Source organism: Meleagris gallopavo, chromosome 10 (assembly GCF_000146605.3).
Source record: "Meleagris gallopavo isolate NT-WF06-2002-E0010 breed Aviagen turkey brand Nicholas breeding stock chromosome 10, Turkey_5.1, whole genome shotgun sequence".
NCBI lineage: Eukaryota > Metazoa > Chordata > Aves > Galliformes > Phasianidae > Meleagris > Meleagris gallopavo.
The window spans coordinates 17,453,926-17,461,023 of NC_015020.2; positions in this window are offsets into that span (position 1 = coordinate 17,453,926).

A 7,098-nucleotide genomic window follows, 5' to 3' on the forward strand; every position below is an offset into this window, starting at 1 on the left:
ATGCGGAGAATTTGTTGCCGCTGTCTCTGGTGCCCCCTCGTGGGCAATTAGGGGAACTGCGACGAAGTTGTTTCCACTGTCTCTCGTGCACTCTCGTGGCCAATTGGAGGCACTGCATCGAAGTTGTTTTAGCGGTCTCTGGTGCCCCCACGTGGTCAATCGGCAGAATTGCGGCAGCGATTTTATGTTGCTGCAGGCAGCAGGACACATGCGCACAGGCTCGCGGAAGTTCTCGTTCCTCGGCGCAGCCAACCCGCCGATCATCGCTATGCTTAGTCCGCCAGGAAGTACTGCGCATGCGCCGTAAAGCTTTTCACTATCCTACATTTCTTCGAAGCCCTGAGATGCAGGCGAACAGTCAATACTTAGATAGCCGGCTCCACGATACTTTTCTCTCTTCCAATCCAGAATGCTCCTTGTCTATTTTCTTGGGCGGTTTTATGCCCCAGTCTACTTCGAGAAAGTACTATTTAGGCGGACCTTGCACCCGTCGCTTGCGTAATGAGGCATCGAAAAAACCAAATGCGTAGGTGTGTACCCGAAAATGAACATACATAATTACGTGTGCACAAGAAGTGCGTGCGAAGCGCAGTGCCAATGTGGGCGCAAGCGCTGTTCGGTGACGTGCTTGCCACATGCACAATACTAACTAAAGCGCATGCGTCCTGCTGTCCTGAAAGTGCACGTGCATTGCAGTGCTGAGGCAGACGCATGCGCAGAGCAATGCAAATGATAGCACATGCCCAATGCGTTATTGCGGCTCGCACATGCACAGAGCAGGGCCAATCCCTACCCTGCAATGCGCATGCGCTGTGCTGTATGAAATCCGGCGCATGCCCTGTTTGGAGCAGAATCTGGTGCATGCGTAGTGCTTCTTTTTTTTTTTTTTAATCCACTGGCCCATGCGTCGTGATTTGTAGTGAATCAAGGGTCCATACTGTTGTCTCGAGAATTGCGCCTGCGTAGTGTGGTACAGAGACTGCCGCAAGCATGCACTGCAGTGCCTAGATTCGCACGTGTGTATTGCTTCCTCGAGACTTGCTTTTCCAGGGATGCTGCGGTGCAGGGCTGGGGCTGGAAGGGGACGTTTGCTACTTCACATGCACATACGCAGCGTGATTCCGAGGGTGGTGCTTCCGCAGCGCGGTGCAGATGCTCGGGCATGCGTAGTGCTGTGCCGATACAGGCACGTACGCCGGACAGTGCCGAGTGGCGCATGCGTACTGCTTTTTTTTTGAGGCTCGCGCATGCGCAATGCCGTGCACGATAGCACATACGTAGTGCGGTGTGGAGGGCAGCGCTTGCGCAGAGCAGTGTACAGGCTCGGGCATGCGCAGTGCTGCGCCGAGAGTGGCGCATGTGTAGCGCCGAGCCGATACCGGCACATGCGCAGTGCGGAGCCGGGACTGGCGCTTTAGTAACGCAGTGCCCAGTTTCGCGCCTACGTATTCCTTTCCCGAGACTTGCTGGTCCCGCGTTGCTGCCGTGTGGGTGCTGCTGCACGCCGGTACCGCGACCTCGAATCTCCGAGCTGCTCGCGTTCCACTGCCGTTGAGAGGGCTTTTAAGTGGCTGGGGGACGGTGCCAGCACACGTAGTGGTGTGTGGAAACAATTGCTATCTTTAAGTTGACGGGCGTATGTTCGCTCTTAGCTGGAGGACTGATCACCATAGAGAGTGGCGGATTAGCTGCGCAGAGCGGCAGGCAGCGGCAGTTCCGCGCAATGGCCTCGAGGTGGCAGCAGAGACCACGGAAAGACCATTGCTGACGGTTGATTGACGGGGACCCGCGGCGCAGTCCCTGGCGATCCGTTCTCTGTGTGATGGCGGGGGAAGAACGCGAGGTTAGAAGTGGAGAAGTTGTGGGGGGAAGACAAAGAAAGCAGAGGGAAGCTACTCCAAACCCAGGAGAGCTGTGCTAAGTGCTTATAAATAGCTGTAAAAAAAAAAAAGATTTTTTTTTTTTTTTTTTCACCTTTTTTGCCGGCATCTGTTTCATTTTTTTCCAAATGTTCAAATAGGAAAATGCAACTGCCCGGCAGATTTCATGATAACGAAATTAAAGTCCATTGGCAGAAAGCGCAGGGCCATATTAATGTTCGCTCAGCCTCTGTCTTGTGCATACTTCAATGTATTTTTATCCAAGAGCCTTTCTTCAAGTGCGGGTTTCATTTTTGGCTTTTTATTCTTTTTTATGCCAGTAAGCGGGTAGTTTTAGGCCCTAGCAGGTCTACACAGTCAGTCACAGCACAAAGCTGCAGTTTTGAGATTAGTGTGGACCATTACAGTGTTTCCACAAAGATGAACGAAAACTGCCGTTCTCCACCTAGATTTACAGACGGAAAAAATGAATTCACCTGCACAGAAAGAATCGATGCGTCACAGCTGCCATTGGCAAGATGGCCCGAGAGCTGTGCGGGTGCATCTGGCTCAGCTGCAGATTTCATCTGCCCTTCCTCGGTCCTCCTGCAGCTGGACAGATTGCCCACAGGGGAATCCGCAGACCCTCCCCGGCCAGCTGCAGCAGTTGCTCCTGCCAGCACTCCCTTTCCCCCTGGCCATTCCCGTTTGGCAGGCTGGAGCCCTATGTGGCAGAGGAGCTGCAGGCAGAAGGAAAACGGGGTGCTGGGATTCCTCTAGCCCGCTGCCAGATGTCTTCTCTGGCATTTTGGGGGTGGGCAGGGGAGCGTGGGAGCAGCCTGGAGGCTCTGGGCAGGAGGGAAGGAAGCAAAGGTGCAGCTGCAGGCAGCGGGCTCTGAGCTGGAGCAGCGCGGCCAGGCACAGCTCACAGCCTGGGCACACGGAGGGAGTTGGTCCAGCTGAGGGCTGCAGGGCAGTCCTTACCAAGCACTCCCCCATCCCGCAGGTCTGCAGCGACTGCACCAGTTGCTCGAGCTCTTCCTGCTGCGGGAGCTCGGAAGTGACAACAAGCCTGACCCGACCCAAGCAGGTAATGACAGCATGCACACCCAGTGCAGAATTTGGCAGTCTGCAGTCCTTCCAGATCTTGTTGCTGCTTTTTAGGCTGCTCTGCAACTATGCTGTCCTTCCCCCTTCGTTCCCCTATGTCTTGCCCCCTTCCTTCACCCCGTGCCTTCCCCATTCCTTTTTCAGGCTTTCTCCTTTCTTTCCTCGCTTCCTTCCCCATGCCTTCCTCCTGCAACGGCCCCCTGTTCTGCTGCTCTTCTCAGCTGATGATCCTTAAACCACGCTTTTCAAAGGCATTGGATCAGACCACATACTGTCACTAATTTAAAAAAATCAACGAGTACAGCATTGTGTATGGATAACAAACTCCAAGCTGCGTGAGGACCAACAGCAGCTCCTCACCCTGGAGTGTCACCATCACCTCCCTGTTTCTCTGGGGCTCGGGACTGATGTCTGAGCCGAAAGGCCACACGCTGCCGCACAGGCAGGTGCCGGGTTCACCCACTGAGGACACCAACCCCTAAAATAATTTCACCATGGGCTTTAATTGCTGTGCGAGTAGATGACACGCGTTTCTCACTGGGGAGCCGTAAGCTGAGCCCAGCAGTTTGGCAGGCAGTACTTGCTCCGTTCACACCGATAATCTCAGCCCTTTTGCTGCACACGCAGCTTCTCAGCATCTTGCTGAGATTTCAGTATTGAAACCTGTGCTCCCGTTTGTTAGAAATGTCACCGATTGCCATTGAGGACAGACTCGAATCCAAGTATGTGGATCATCCTAGCTGGTCCGTTGATTAAACCCCCTCGCCCTTAACCAGACAGGCAGACCCCATTGGCTGCCGGTCATTCCTTTTTTTCTTTTTTTCTCCTTCATGCTTTTAGGGGAACTCTGAGATGGCAGCCTGAAGCAGTGATGGAGCACCTGGTGAGGGGTGTAGCCCTGCAAGCACAGGTGCAAGCGGTGCACGTGTGGGACCAGATGGGGCTGAGCCTGGCTGCACGCCTCCCTCCCCTCATTTAAGGGCTGGCAGCCCCAAAGGCTAGGTTTCCTCCTGGAGATGCTTCCTGTGGATTGCTGGGTGAGCTCTGGTTCTTGGAAAGAGGTGAGTGATTCTTTCTTTCTTGCAGGGTTCTGATCTGTGCCTTTCTGTGGGGCTCCTAAGCTGGTTTACAGTAGCTATGTCTGCTCTGCCCCTCCTCATGCTGCCTTCCAGTTGTTCTCTGAGGGGAGCGAAGGGGTTATCTGCCTTTTTCTGAAGAGGTCATGGAGGGACTGATGTTCGTTCCTTTCTTTTGCTCTCATCTGTTTCTGGAATGCTTCTGTCAGCCCCAAGGTAACGCTGGTTGGCTGGCTGAGCATTGCAACTCTGGAAATGCCTGGAGCTGGTGCACTTTTCCGCAAAGGGATTCTGTATTCTCCAGGTTTCCTCTGCAGCTCTTGTTCAGCTCAGTACCTTCTCGTGAAGTCTCTGTTCCCTCTTTCATGGTTCTCGTTGCGTAATCTCCAACCTGGGACTCCTAACTTGGTTTGTCTGCTACACGTTGTCCCAGCCCATTTTATGACACGTTCCGTCTGTGTCCTGCTTGTGTCTTTGTGTCCTCCCTGTGTCCTCTGTCCACGTTCCTTGTGCCATGTATTAATTCAACCCCTGCTGAGTTTTGTTGTTTAAGGGCACGTATTAAAATTATGTTCCACGTCTCTTTGGATCTCATTCTGTTTTGCAGCTCCGTGGGGTTTAAGGGTTTCTGGGGCTCCTCTGGTTAATGGTTTAAGCTCTGAAATCTGTGGAGCAGACAGTGGAACACCATGAAGCCCTTGTTCATGCGTTGCTGGTATGCAGGTGGGTTTTGTGATGGCTGTGGGAAGCTCACTTTGAGATGGAATAGGGGTTGCAAGGGGCTCGCCTCACTCCCTGGGGTTTATTCTTCCAGCCCGATAAGCTCCGTGGCTGGTGATAGAGTGAAGTGCACGTATCTGACTGGGACCTGAGCTTAAGAAAAGCCCCAGGCCCCAGAGGCCGTTTTCTTCATCCTCACGTAGTGCAATCCAGTCTCCACTGCTCGAGCATACTGAACACAAATATTCTGTGTCTGTTTTGTCTGGTTCTCTCCTAGAGCTCCCTTACAGATTTGTCAGTAGTAACAGATGTCAGGGCACGGTTCTCCGAGCACCTTGTGGGCAACCACCCCAGGGTCCTGGGGCTCCTTCTGTTTTTATGGCAGATCTGGCTTCGTATTTATAGGAAACAAAGGATTGTCCTCTACTGGACCACTTTGTCTGGATCACCCCAGATAGCTCCATCCCAATTGTCAGGGGATGCTGTTAGTTTCCCAGTCCGTACGACACCCAACCTCCCCAGCCCTCTTCCTTCCATCCCCTGAGCCCCGTAAAGTCGCTGGCTGTGCAGCTGTGGGACCCAACAGTGTGATGAAGCAACGCCTCTGGTGCACTGAATGCTGGGACCGGCACAGAGAGGCTCCGTGGCTGATGTGGCTCTTCCTGCTTGGACTGCTTGGTGAGTTTCCCCGGAGCTGTTGAGCACGCGGGCTTCCCCGCCTGCCCTGATTGCTCACCAGGCCATCGATGTCCTTTGTGTCGTCGTGCCTCATGGCTTCAGGTATCGTGTCGTAGACTCCTTGGAGTCGGAAGGGACCATTTATGATGATCTAGTCCAACTCCCCCATGATGAACAGGGACACCCACAGCTAGATCAGGGTGCCCAGAGCCTGATCCAGCCTCACCATGGAAGGGACAGGGCGTCCACCACATCTCCGGGCAGCCTGTTCGACTGCATAGAATCACAGAATGACAGAATGGCCCGGGTTGGAAGGGACCTCGAGGATCACGAATCTCCAACGCCCCTGCCACATGCAGGGCTACCGACCTCCCCATGTCATACTAGACCAGGTTGCCCAGGGCCCCATCCAACTTGGCCTTGAACACCTCTAGGGGTGGACGGGGCATCCACAGCCTCTCTGGGCAGCTGTTCCAGCACCTCACCACTCTCACAGTGAAGAACTTCCCCCTGCCATCCAACCTCAATCTTCCCTCCCTCAGTTTAAAACTGTTTTCCCTTGTCCCTTGCTTTAAAAAGATATCTTCCTTACATCTAACCTAAATTTTCCCTTCTTCTTTCCTTTAGTTCCCCTTTAGGTATTGAAAGGCTGTTACCAGGTCACCTCGGAGCCTTCACTTCTCCACGCTGAACAGCCCCAGCTCTCTCAGCCTGTCCTTGGAGGAGAGGTGTTTGATCCTTGGGTTCTTTGTTTTTTGGGGCCGTCCTTGGTATGTGCTCCAACGGGTCCGTGTCTCCTTTGCACTGAGGACTCTTCATATGGACACAGTACTCTAGGTGAGTCCCCTTCAGCACAGGGCAGAGGGGCAGGATCACCTCTCCTCTCCTGATGACTGCGCGTCTTTTGGTGCAGGCCAGGATGTGGTTGGTTTTCTGGGCTGGGAGGGCACTTTGTTGGCTCATGTCCAGCTCGCCATCCACCAGGTGTTTTGGGACAGGCCTATGCTCAGTCCTTCCATCCCCCAGCATGTATTGGTAGTGGGGGGTTCTCTCATCCCAAGTCCAAGACGCCGCACCTGGATTTGTTGAGCCTGCTGAGGTTTGTCTGTGCCCGCTGCTGGAGCCTGTCTGGGTCCCTCTGGCTGGCGTCCCGTCCCTCTGCTGTGTCGCTGCTCCCCACAGCTCGGTGTCGTCAACAAATTCTCTGAGGGTGCACCCGGCCCCGCCGGTGCTGCCACCGATGAAGATGCTGAAGAGTCCCAGCCCCAGCACGGAGCCCTTTGGGACGCCACTCGCCACCAGTCGCCATCCAGACGTGGAGCCACTGAGCGCCGCTCTCTGGACTCAATCCCGCGGCCGGTTCTTTGTCCATCGAACAGTCCACCCATCGCATCCGTATCTTTGCAACTTGGAGAGAAGGATGTTGCGGGACATTGCGTCGAAGGCCTTCCTGAAGTGCAGGTGGATGATATCAGTGGCTCTTGGCTCGTCTGTTGATGCAGTGACACCGCCATAGGCAGCCGCCAGGTTGGTCGAGCAGGATTTAGCCTTGGTCCTCTGGATGCTCCAACAGGTCCGTGTCTTTTCTGCACCAAGGACTCTACACCTGGGCACAATCCCCAGAGATGGGATTATGCAGAATATAGTGTCAGATA